General features: G+C 40.1%; 1 pseudogene; it reads right to left on the bottom strand.

The window, feature by feature from the left end:
• Positions 1 to 4,496: 4,496 nt before the first annotated feature.
• On the bottom strand, positions 4,497 to 10,510 carry LOC100997997 (annotated as a pseudogene).
• Between the last annotated feature and the right edge of the window lie 3,251 nt (positions 10,511 to 13,761).

The following is a 13,761-nucleotide window of genomic DNA, read 5'->3' as shown; positions in this document are numbered from 1 at the left end:
AGATCTGTTTCTCTTGCCTCTCTCCTTTCTCCTCTCTCCTGTCTCTCTATCTCAAAGAGCTGCTCTCCTCTCTCCTTTCTTCTGTCTATTAAACTTTCCACTCCTTAACCCACCCACATGTGTCCATGTCCTGAATTCTTTCTCCATGTGAGACATCAAACCCCAAGGTATATATCCCAGACAACGTAGCCGTTTCACATGACTATGCACGTATTGTTCACACCTGAGCCATCTGTAGCATTACATATCCATTCTTGTGCAGCCAGAATTCCTAAAATTAATGCTGGCTTTATTTTTAACTTCAACTTTTTGTTTTGTTTTGTTTTGTTTTGACGCAGAGTTTCGCTCTTGTTGCCCAGGCCGGAGTGCAATGACGCAATCTTGCTTCACGGCAACCTCCGCCTCCTGGGTTCAAGCAAGTCTCCTGCCTCAGCCTCCCGGGTAGCTGGGATTACAGGCATGTGCCACTACTCCCGGTTAATTTTGTATTTTTAGTAGAGACGGGGTTTCCCCATGTTGGTCAGGCTGGTCTCGAACTCCCGACCTCAGGTGATCCGGCAGCCTCGGCCTCCCAAAGTGCTGGGATTATAGGCGTGAGCCACCACGCCTGGCCTAAATTAACCTTATTTTTTTACTATTTATCATTAGTGTGCTCTAAAAGATTTGACATCTCTACTGAAGACCTTTTAATTATATTTTCCATATGCTCAAGCACATCAATTCCATTTCTATTTTCCTAGAACCCTCTTAGGAGGTCTCCTTCCTTCTGGACCCTGGGCTGGCTGGGCTCTGGTCTGTTGCTCTGCTGTAGTCCCGAGCCTCACCACTCCCGGGTGTTGTATACCCTATACCCTGTTTGGGTGATCTCCTGTCTCTTCTTCTTTTTCTTTGTCTTCTGTTTTTAAAAATTTACTCCTTCATTTTGATGAAGAATTTCTCTAGCCGTGTCCTAATAAAAGTTACTTGGGAGCGTACTTGGAGCATTTTGTTCTTCAGTGAAAAATTATGCATTGTTTAGAGCATACCTTTCCAAGTTACCTGATTCTGATTACAGAAGCTCAATGCCTTTCGCTACCTTTGAGCTGTTTTACAACTCTGTAAATTGTGGATAACTGATAGCAATGCAAAATAATTCTTATTTATAGACATACAATAAACAATTCACATCCCTCTACCCACCTCTACAAAAAATAAAAAATAAAAACAGCTTAATATCTATTCAGAAATTTTTTTCAAAATTCCTTTATTCCATATAAATTTGTGCTTCTTTGAATTCTCCTTTAAACTGGCTGTAAAATCTTACTGGTTCCCTCATTAACAATGAGTTAAGTAAGATATTTAGCACATGTTAATTTTATATCTGTATGTATGAGAGTCATGATTTTACCTTTTCTGAGTTATTCTTTAACAGAAGTATACATTTCAAGATACTGTAGTCTGAAAATACCTGCTTTACCTTCATACTTTACTGATAGATTGGCTGGTTATAAAATTATAGGTTAAAAATCCAATGCCAAAAAGAACAAAGAAAAAATAAAACTGGTGTCTTTGAGAGATCATCAAAAAGATGAAATTCAGAGTTATCACTTGCGTCAGTGTAAATTACGTATTATTCTCCAAAAACGTCATCTTACCAGTAACATTCTTTTCCCTAAAACTATAACTCTTAATATAGAAGGGAAACTTTCTATTTTCTAGCCATGGCAAAAAAAGATTTCACAATGCAAGATCAGAAAAAGAAATAAAATACATGTATAAGTGACACCAGAAAACAAAATTATTAAAAAAAATCAAGAATACTTGGATGCATTAACAATTTTTTTAAGTTCTCAAACCATATCTGAGGTGGTCACATATTAATTTGGACTTTCTCATGAGATGTGCTAAGTCAATCCTCATTTAAACAAACAGTATGACCTATAAATAAGAGTATTATGGTTACTGTCTTAATAGAAAGCTTACACACTATTTAATTAGTGAACTGGAGAATTCAAAGGAAAATGAAACACTCAAGTATTATTTCATCTTCCCCATCGTTTATTCTGCTCTTTACTCCCTAGGAAGGGGACAATGAATCCACATAGTTCTAAAAATTTTACTCTAACCTGTACCCATCAAAAGAATATGAGATTCAGGCCCGGCGCGGTGCCTCATTCCTGTAATCTGAGCACCTGGGGAGGTCGAGTCGGGTGGATCACTTGAGGTCAGGAGTTCCAGAGCAGCCTGACCAACATGGTAAAACCCCGTCTCTACTACAATTACAAAAAACATTAGCTGGGCGTGGTGGCAGTCGCCTGTAATCCCAGCTACTTGTGAGGCTGAGGCAGGAGAATCGCTTGAACTCAGGAGGCAGAGGTTGCAGTGAGCTGAGATTGAGCCATTGCACTCCAGCCTGGATGACAGAGCAAGGCTCTGTTTCAAAAGAAAAAAAAAGAGAGAGAGAATATGAGATTGAAAACAAATTGACCATGTCCTTTCTTGCTTTTTGTATACTTAGCACCTAGTCAACACTTAACATGTTTATGTATTCCAAACATGTTTAGTTGATGAATGAATAAAAAACTGCTTTTATAAGAATTTTTCGGCAGGGGCCATGGCTCATGCCTGTAATCCCAGCACTTTGGGAGGCTGCAGTGAGCCAAGATCACGCCACTGCACTCCAGCCTGGGTGACAGAGCAAGACTCCATCTCAAAATAATAATAATAATAATCATAGTAATAATTTTTCTTGAATGTAGATCATAATTGAAATTTTTAAAAATCTAAAAAAAAATTATTAAAAGTCTTTACTTAGTCTGCATACAAATGTGTATTTGATTACATTTCTTAGGTTAACCAATATAGTTAATAATGTTTGGGATAAGTGAAAAAACTTTTCTGTAGGTAAGAGTGTCACTTGATACAGTGGACTGGATCCAATACACCTCCCACTTCCCCTGCTCCCATGGTTTCTTTAGAGCAGTGTGTCATTATCATTACTACAACTCTTTTTAGTCATTAGTTTATTCACAGAAAACAGAATGAAAAACTCACAAGAGAAAAACAAACAAAACACTTAATCAAGGTCAGATGACTCATTAAATCCCCAAAAAACAAAACAGCATTCTCTTTGTACCTTCCATTGGATGAGATGTCTTCTTTCCCATTTTCACCCAACTGCACCTACTTGATTTAATGTTGTTTAAATAGAAGTATCTTCCTCTCAACATATCCATGTATATATTTAAAGCAAAACAATTTTAATCAAATTCACATGCAGATTATATGGGCTCCAGCCAATTCTTCTTATCATAATCGACCAGAACGGTGGTACTGCCATGCTTTATAGAGTTTTAGAATAATTTTCTTTGATGCACATTTCATATAATTATGAAATGATATGGCCTGTTTAAAAATATGTTTTATAAAACCAATTCCCTCCCATGTCTTATTAACTCTTAGAAGTACTGAACAGTAAAATTTTTGAAAGTTATTTATTGCCCATCGTTTTGGCTTTGAAATTTCCTTTATATTGGAAATTGAACAAAACACTATTAAATTTCACTTGTGTTTCTAAGTAGTTTTACTTCTTATCCCAAATATATTAAACAAGTACTACAAAATACGTATCATCTGTAGTTATCTTTCAAAATGCGTCATCAAAATTAGCAAAGGCAATTCATATCCAAACAGAAAATAATTCTATGGTAAAACTGAAAAATGCCGATTTTTTTTTTAGTTTGTAAGTCATCTTTAAAAATTTAAATGTCTGATGGGCATGGTGGCTCACAACTGTAATCCCAGCCCTTTGGGAAGCTGGGGTGGGGTGCAGAGATCACCTGAAGTCACGAGTTAGAGACCAGCCTGGCCAACATGGTCTGCTAAAAATACAAAATGGTCCTGTCTTTGCTAAAAATACAAAAATTAGCCAGGCGTGGTGGTGGGTACCTGTAATCCCAGTTACTCGGGAGGCTGAGGCAGGAGAATCGCTTGAGCCCAGGAGGCAGAAGTTGCAGTGAGCCCAAATTGCACCATTGCACTGCAGTCTGGGTGACTAGTGAAACTCTGTCTCAAAAAAAAAAAAAAAAAAAGAAGAAAGGAAATAAAAAACAGATACAGCCTCAGCCTAAACTAACACGTAATGGAGCAGTAGTAATTAAAACAATCTTATCCATACAATTGAACAATATGCACCATTAAGAGGAATGGAATAGGACCACAGTTCCCAAATTTTGTGCCACAGGCACCAGGACATGGCAGTGAATTTACATGAGTGCTATGGGATCCTTTTTTTTTGAGACAGAGTCTCAGTCTGTCACCCAGGCTGGACTGCAGTGGCACGATCTTGGCTTACTACAACCTCCACCTCCCGGGTTCAAGCGATTCTCCTGCCTCAGCCTCCTGAGTAGCTGGGATTACAGAAGCGCACCACCACGCCCGACTAATTTTTGCATTTTTAGTAGAGACAGGGTTTCACTATATTGGTCAGGCTAGTCTCGAACTCCTGATATCAAGTAATCCGCCCACCTCGGCCTCCCAGAATGCTGGGATTACAAGTGTGAGCCACAGGGCCCAGCCATTTTACGTTTTTAAAATAAACATTGTGACACTTGACATCTGTTAGGCATTGTGCAAACTACTGTCAAGGTATTTGACAGCTCATACATTAGACTATCCTACATTCTATTCCATGATGTCATAAGCTTGCACGCATAGGGTTTTCAGTGATTGATGTGAAAAAAACAAAAATCAAACAGGAAACACTGGTAGTAGTATGTTTTGTTAGGGATCTTAATTACATATGTAAAACCCCTTCACCTTTGCCACATTCTGTTGGTTACAAGCAAGTTCCAGGTTCTACCCACACAAAAACATGCATACCAGGAAGCAGAATCAGGAGAGCTACCTTAGAATTCTGCCTACCACAATGTACAGAGTGTAGAACCTACTGATGACTGAAAATCTGTGAAACACAGCTTTAACCAACCAACTCTCTCTAGACTGTTTCATTCATTCATTCATTCATTCATTCATTCATTCATCTATCCATTCATTCATCTGACTTATGTGAAGCACTTAGAGCCAGGCACATAATAAACTGATCATAAGTGTTGACTACCATCATTTTTATTTTTTGTGTGTTTTAAGCAATAATTGAAGATTGTCTATGCTCAACGCTAGGTAGTAGAAGGGAATACAAAGAAAAATAAGACTGACCTCTGTTTAAATTCTGGGAGTGAAGGTGGAGGACACCCACATAAACAAGCGATAACAATTCGATAGACTATGCAGTATTACAACTCTGCACCATGTAAGATGGGTGTGCAAAGAAGGAATGCCAATTTTGCACTGTGTCAGTGGTGCCTCCACAGAGCAGAAGACAATTTAGTGGCATCTTGAAGATACTGTAGTTTGGCTGATAGTCAAGGAAGGGGACATTTCAAACCTATGAACAACATGAAAAATGACAACAGTGTGAAAAAGCAAAATTCAGCCCAGTTTAAGTTTTTCCCTCTGTTCATATAGAATTTGAAAATATTTATACTGCATTGTATTATACCACATAACTGTTTGCAACATTTTGTACTCACTATTTTTCACCAACTCACATGCTCTTTGAAGGAAGTTTTAAAAATATACATATCAACTATACTTGGTACTTAATAAGTAATTAATGAATGGGGAGATAGATTTCAGATTGAATTGGGAATAATACTATAAGCCACACTAAGAGGTCTGGAATTAATATATTTGTGAAAGGTAGCTGTGAGGTAATGTTAAGAACAAAGACTCTAGAGTCAAACTACCTGGCTCTGCCAAATTACTGATCTTGGGCAAATTATTTAACCTCTCTATGCCCTGGTTTTTGCATTTGTAAAACTGGAATGAAAAATGCTGTTTCAAAAGGGCCGATGCAAAGATTAAATAATATAAAGTACTTAGAAGAATATCTGGCATATATTACGTGTTCAATACATGTTTAAAATGGTGATAATATGATGAATTGATAGTGTCAGATAACAAACAAGAAATCGTGTGTTTAGAAGTAAGAAGACCATTTGACTAAGGTTTTTTGTTTTTTGTTTGTTTGTTTTTGCAGTTTTTACATTTTTATTTAAATACAAAACGTGCATATGAGCTGTCTACTCATTTTCTTTGCTGCGCAGTCTGGCATTGGGGTTGGTGACTGTGATGGCCAGCTGGGCAGCTCTTTCCACCATGGCTTTGTGGTTCTTGGAGGAAACACTGTGAGCGATCTCAGCACAGTAAGATTTGTTGCATATCAGCAGCACTTTCAGCTCCTTGATGTCGTGAAACAGGAACTTCCAGAAGCCACTGGGCAGCATGTGCTTTGTAGTTTTTGTTGCTCCCATAACCAACGTTGGGCATCAAGATCTGGCCCTTGAACCTTCTATGAACCCCGTTGTCAGTACCTCTGGGTTTCCGCCAGTTAGGCTTCATTTTGATGTATCGGTCAGACTGGTGCCAGATGAACTTCTTCGTTCTCTTTTCGACAATCTTGGGCTTCACAAGGGATCTGAGGGCAAACACGATTCTGAGGAGGAGATAACTGCCACTTCCGTAAGCAGCACCCAGGTTGGGGTTTTTAAAAATTAACTTATTTATTTTGAGACAAGGTTATAAGACTCTCTCTCTCTCTCTCTCTCTCTCTCTATATATATATATATATATATATATATATTTTTTTTTTTTTTTTTTTTTTTGAGATGGAGCCTTGCTCGGGAATGCCAGGCTGGGGTCCAGTGGCACAACCTCGGCTCACTGCAACCTCGGCCTCCTGGGTTCAAGCAATTCTCCTGTCTCAGCCTCCCGAATAGCTGGGATTACAGGTGCCCACCAGTATGCCCAGCTAATTTTTTTTGTATTTTTAGTAGAGATGGGGTTTCACTATGTTGGCCAGGCTGGTTTTGAACTCCGGACCTCAAGTGATCCGCCGGCCTCAGCCTCCCACAGCACTAGAATTACAGGCATGAGCCACCGTGACCGGCTGAGATTTTCTAACTTTTGTACTTTTGTAGAGACTGGTTTTCACCGTGTTGCCCAGGCTGGTCTCGAACTCCTGGCCTCAAATGATCCACCCACCTTGGCCTTCCAAAGTGCTATGGTTACATGTATGAATCACCACACCTGGCCTAAGGTTGACTTTTAAAAAAAGAATTCTTATCAGTAGAGAGGGATAAAGACTGAAAAATCACAATGGAGAAGGCAAAAACCAGTTAGGATAAAGACTGAAAAATCACAATGGAGAAGGCAAAAAACAGTTAAAGGGCTACTGCAAGCATACAGAAGAGATGAGTAGAAACTGAAGGAATACAATGAGAATGTAGATAAAGAGATAAAATTGAGATATTTAAAATGTTGAAGTAATGAGGCCTACTAGGTAGAGATGTGGTAAGAAATGAGGAGAGATTCATGGGTAAATTTAAGTTTTTACTTAAACAAAACATTATGAACAATTGGGTACATAATGATGCCATTAGTTAACATAGAATATAGAAGAAGATCCCTTTATTTGTGGAGGGAGATAAGTTCTTTTTGGAAAAAATTACATTTGAGGTGTCTTCAAAACTTGCAATTATTTTAGAGAAGATTAAGTTTTGGGAGTCTCTAGTGAATGTTCAGCATTTAAGATGGTTGGATATAAAAATGCTCTAGAAATAAATGCTCAGTGCCACAAAGTGGAACCAGCATTCAGGCAAAAGTTTTCTCAGCAAGGCAACTTACTTCTGCAGAAGGGTGCCACTTGCATCAATCAAGATTGCAAGAGCACACAGAACAAAGGAGAGCAAGGTGTTTTTATCTCTGGCACATAGTCCTTACCTTTGTGTCACTCTGCAATGGGCTGGGGTCAGACCACACAATCTGAGCTGACCCAATTGGCTACTTTCAAATATCTTTGTAAATATGGAAGGGAAGGGGGACATGAGGTACAGTGGTGAAGCATGTGAGACATGCAGTATCAGGCAAAAAATGGGTGCAGGTAACCAAGGAAACAGATGTGAGTTATTGATTAGAGCTGACGGGAAGGGTGTAGGCTGTTTACAGTAACTAGGGGCGAGGAGGCATGTAGAACAAGAAAGTTAAGTTTGGGAACAAAGAACCAGGAAGTTAGCAGGCTAAACCTTTGAAGAGAAACTTTACTGTATCCTGCAAGATCAGGAAAACATGAGATTTTTTAGGGAAAGTTTAAATGAGAAGAAACTATAAAAGAGTAAATGCAATTTATAGGTAGGACTATTTTGAAAAAAAGAGGCTACATGGTGTAATTTACAGAGCAAAGGAGACTATATTATTGTATTAATATAGACTATCATATTGAAGAGTAATATTAATAAAAGATGGAAGGCACCAGGCATGGTGGCTCATGCCTGTAATCCCAGCACTTTGGGAGGCTGAGGTGGGCAGATCACTTGAGGTCAAGAGTTCAAGACCAGCCTGGCCAACATGGAGAAACCCCACCTCTACTAAAAATACAAAAATTAGTGGGTGTGGTGGCAGGTGCCTTGTACTCCCAGCTACTCTAGAGGCTGAGGCAGAAGAATCGCTTGAACTTGGGAGGTGGAGGTTGCAGTGAGTGGAGAGTGTGCCACTGCACTCCAAAAAAAAAAAAAAGAAAAAGAAAAAAAGATGCAAGGCAAATTAACTGATTAATGAAGACTAGATATAAACTCCCCTAGACCAAAGATACAAAGATTTCTGTTTTGGCATGACAGTATCTTGCCCAGTACTTCATTCATTATAAGTTCAAAGTAAATATAGATGAATACATGAGATATGAATGATAAAAATAAATAGAACGGATGCAGTGGCTCACGCCTGTAACACCAGCACTTAGGGAGGCAAAAGTGGGAGGATAGCTTGAGCCTAGGAGTTTGAGACTTGCCTGGGCAATATGGTGATACCCCCATTCTCCAGAAAAAATTAAAAATAAAAAAACCATGAATAGATACCTAATCTATGTAACAACATGGAAAATGCTTAGCAATATGTGTACAAAAAATAAAGCAGAATATAAATTGATCCTCTGGTGTGTACTGGAGTTTGAAAAAAAAAGTTGATCAGCACTATGATTATAATTTTGTAAAATTTATATGTGCAAAAAGATAAGAAGTCGAGACTTAAATGAAAATAGTTTGTTAGGGTGATTAAAATACTGTTCCCCGAACTTTGGGAGGCCAAGGTGGGCAGATCACAAGGTCAGGAGATCGAGAGCATCCTGGCTAACATGGTGAAATCCCATCTCTACTAAAAATACAAAAAATTAGCTGGGCATGGTGGCGGATGCTTGTAGTCCCAGCTACTTGGCAGGCTGAGGTAGGAGAATGGCATGAATCTGGGAGGCAGAGCTTGCAATGAGCTGAGATCACACCACTGCATTCTGGCCTGGGTGACAGAGCAAGACTCTATTTCAAAAAAAATACTGCTCCCCCTGAACCCCAACCATTTATTTGGAATTCCATTCATAATGTAATTTAATAAGAAAAAGAACTGTTAAAACATACTTTTAAATTTTATTTATTTACTTTAGAGACAGGGTCTTGCTCTGTTGCCTGGGCTGAAGCACAGTGGCATGATCATAGCTCACTGCAACCTTGAACTCCTGGGCTCAAGTGATCCTCCTGCCTCAGCCTCCTGAGTAGCTGGGATAACAAGCACATGCCACCACACCTGACTAAGTTTTAAAGAGATTTTTGGTAGAGATGCTGTCTTGCCATGTTGCCCAAGTTGGTAATGAAACATTTTTGACCAGAAGGCAAGATCACTGACCTCCACAGCAAGCTTGAGTCTATTGTGGTTACCTTAGGCTAGCCAATTCACCTCTTTGAGGTAGTGCCATTATGCCAAAACATGAAAAAGATGATGTCAGATATAACCAGGTGGAATGGAGACAGTAATAAAGGGGACAGTATTCTAGTAAGAATATGAAGGCTCCTAAGGATCAAGATGACTGGAGCATAGAGTATAAGGGAGCTATGGCAAGAGTAGAGCTTGGCCTAGAGATTCCTGGCAAACAACCAAGGGATTTATGTTTTATCCTCTGTCGTTTCAGCTATTTGGGTGGCTGAGATTGGAGACTCACTTGAGCCCAGGAGTTTGTATTTAGCCTAAACAACGGAGTAAGACCCTTTCTAAAAAAAAGAAAAAGGAAAAAAAATGTTATTCTAAGGACAATGAGAATCCATTATAGGTAGAATAAAGCAAGCTGTGGCTCTTAGAAGACCAGAAGCTCATGTGAGGAAGCATAAGGTTTTATCAAAACTTAGAGTTTACTTAAGAGGCTGAGGTGGGAGGATGGTTTGAGCCCAGGAGGTCTTGGCTGCAGGAAGCCTTGATCGAGCCACTGCACTCCAACCTGGATGACAGAGACCCTATCTCAAATTGTTTTTTAAAAAAAGCAAAAACAAAAACACTTAGAGACTGTCACAAGATAGCTGTTCACCTGACTTGCCTGCGCAGGTAACCTTAGGAAACTTCTCAACTTCTTCAGGAATGAGGACTGAAAATACATTATCACAAACTCATAACCTGGGGACTGTGATTAGCCTCCTAAAAACTTGCTCACCTCCACATTATCCTGAATATTTTCCAGAATTTGCATGGAAAATTATGGGCCTCCTTATTTTAGAATTTTTGCTTTCAGTTCTTTGTTAATGTTATTGTTATTAAACAATACTTGCCTTTTAACATAAAATTTTTATTCTGGAATAATTTTAAATTTACAGAAAAGATTCAAGTGTAGTACAGAGTTCCTATATACACTCCAACTAGTTTCCCCTAATGTTGGCATCTTATATTGCTGTAGTACATTTGTCAAAACCAAAAAACTAGTATTGGTATATTGCTATTAACTAAATTCCAGACTTTACTAAAATTTCACTAGTTTTTTTTTTTTTCCACTAATTTTTGTTACTAATATTTGGTTCCAGGATCCAATCCTGGATAGCAAATGGCATGTATTATCATGTCTCTTTCATCTCCTCTGGTCTATGACAGTTTTCGCTTGTTTTTCATGACATTTTGTCAGTTTCAAGTCAGTTATTTTGTAGAATGTCCCTCAGTGTGTTTTTGTCTGATAGTTCTCTTGTGATTAGACTGGAGTTAAAGATTTTGGGGAAGAATACCACAGAGGGGAAGTGCTCTTCTCACCATATCCTATCACAAACGGGATGCCATCAACATGATTTGCCACTGGTGATATTAGCTTTGATCACTTAGTTGAGAAATCTGTTCTTCAGATTTCTGCACTGCAATTGTTCCTTTTTTTTCTTTTCTTTTTTTGAGACAGAATCTCACTCTGTTGCCCAGGCTGGAGTGCAGTGGTGCAATCTCGGCTTACTGCCACCTCCACCTCCACTTCCTGGGGTCAAATAAATCTTGGGCCTCAGCCTCCCAAGTAGCTGGGACTAGAGGCACCTGCCACCACGCCCAGCTAATTTTTTTGTATTTTCAGTAGAGATGGGTTTTCACCATGTTGGCGAGGCTGGTATTTAACTCCTGACCTCAAGTGATCTGCCTGCCTCAGCATCCCAAAGTGTTGGGATTACAGGCGTAAGCCACCGCACCTGGCCCAATTGTTTCTTATACATACTTTATTCTTTCAACATCACTAAGTTCAACCCACACTCCAGGTGAGAAGGAGTAAAGAGGGGAAAGAGTGAATAAGTTCCATCTTCAGGAGTAGGGGTTATCTGCATATATTATTTGGAACACTTCAGTAAGAAAAATTTGTCCCTTTACTCCCATTTATATGGTTATTTACTCATATATATCAGTCTAGATGCCTTGTTATTCACTATGTATGTTGAGTATAATCCAATACTACTTTTTTTTAATTTAATTACTTTATTTATTTATTTTTGAGATGCAGTTTTGCTCGTCACCCAGGCTGGAATGCAATGGCGTGACCTCGGCTCACTGCAATCTCCGCCTCCCGGGTTCAAGCAATTCTCCTGCCTCAGCCTCCCAAGTAGCTGGGATTACAGGCAACTACCACCATGTCTGGCTAATTTTTTGTAGTTTTAGTAGAGACAGGGTTTCACCATGTTGGCCAGGCTGATCTCAAACTCCTGACCTCAGGTGATCTGCCTGCCTCGGCCTCCCAAAGTGCTGGGATTATAGGTATGAGCTGCTGTACTCAGCCTTATTTTATTTTTGTCACAGGGTCTTGGTCTGTTGCCCAGGCTGGAGTGCAGTGGTGCAATCTTGGCTCACTACAACTTATGCCTCCTCAGCTCAAGCAATCCTCCCACCTCAACCTCCATACCCAGCTAATTTTTGTATTTTTTGTAGAGACAGCATTTCACTGTGCTGCCCAGGCTGGTCTGGAATTTGCAGGCTCCATCGATTTGCCTGCCTCAGCCTCCCAAAGTGCTGGGATTACATGTATGAGCCACTGAGCCTGCTCTACTTTATTTTTTTGCTCAGATTACCCAGCTTTGGCCATTGAGAGCTCTTTCAGGTTGGGTCCTGTGTTCTTTGATGTACTCCCATCCTTTAATTTTCTGAGTACTTCCTTGCTTTCTATAAGCCTCTGTAAGCATCTGGAAGATGCTTATGGCTCATTTAATATTTTCTCTGGCCCAGCCCTAGAATAATTTATTTCTCCATATATTCTTTTTCATTAACAATTTGTCCCAGCTAGGTACGGTGGCTCATGCCTATAATCCCAATGAGACAGCCAGGTGGAGGAGGGTCCCTGGAGAAACTCCAACCAGGCTGCCCACTGAGGTGGAGCCTTGGGAAGTTCATGATGTTTGTAGCAGGGAGGAGCCTGGCTCCTCCTCTTCCTGTATGGAAGCTGAGACTCAAGCTGCAGGTGGGAAGCACTCTAGCAGGGACTCTGTCCTAGCAAGAGTCCCTGTTTCCCCCTTTTCTTCATTTTCACCCAATAAAACCCTGCTTTACTCACCCTTCAAACTGTCTGCGAGCCTAATTTTTTGTGGCCGTGGGACGAACAAGGACCCCATCTTTAGCTGAATGAAGGAAAAGTCCTGCAACATTTTTTGGCGCCCAATGTGGGGCCTCAAAAAGCAATGAGTGAAATGGGGACTCCAAACCTCTCACTGTTGTTTCTAAGCCTTTCATCCTTAGACTTCTGAGGGTGGGAGAAACCATGTCCCCAGCCCCCCATCACTCCTGAACCTTTTCATGGCCTTTTCCTTCCTTTTTCAGGACTGACCAGTGAGTAGCAGGTCCCCACGACTCTCCCCTCATTGCTGGGGCTGGGATGCATGGCCCAAGGTTCCAGCACAGCCAGGTGGCTGGCATTTTCCACCATGTGCCACTGGAGCCTTCCCTTTCCCCAGCCAAGGGGCTCTTCTCCATCGGACAGTAATTAAGCTTTTCTCCTGTTGGAGGAACAAGTTGTATAAGAATAAGAGGTTATTTCCCAGGCATGTTTAAACCTTTCCTCTTTCCTGTTCTCCACCCATCAGCAGTTAACCTTTAAAATTTCTCCCCCATTTGAGAAGACGGTTTTACTAGGCCAGGCCCCAACTCTCATTGTATTCTTTGCAAAGTTTTGGTTGTGAAATCAAGCCTCCATCTTATTTTACATCCTGAGGGCAAGGCTTGTAACTCCAGTGGCAAGGCTTTGTTTAGCAATCCTGCCTTAGGGAACAAGTTTCTTTCTGGTTTGATATCTGCATGTTTTCCTAGCCCTGTCTCTTAAAGAGAGACTCCCAATGACTGGGTATTCTGCCTCTCAGTGTGTGTGTGTTGTGCATAATGTCTGTAAAAAGAGCTCTAATTAATTTGGCC

The sequence above is a fragment of the Papio anubis genome, chromosome 2, assembly GCF_008728515.1.
Source record: "Papio anubis isolate 15944 chromosome 2, Panubis1.0, whole genome shotgun sequence".
In the NCBI taxonomy this organism is placed as follows: Eukaryota; Metazoa; Chordata; class Mammalia; order Primates; family Cercopithecidae; genus Papio; species Papio anubis.
Note: the sequence above shows the minus strand (reverse complement) of the source record. Positions and strands in the feature narration are given on the sequence as shown.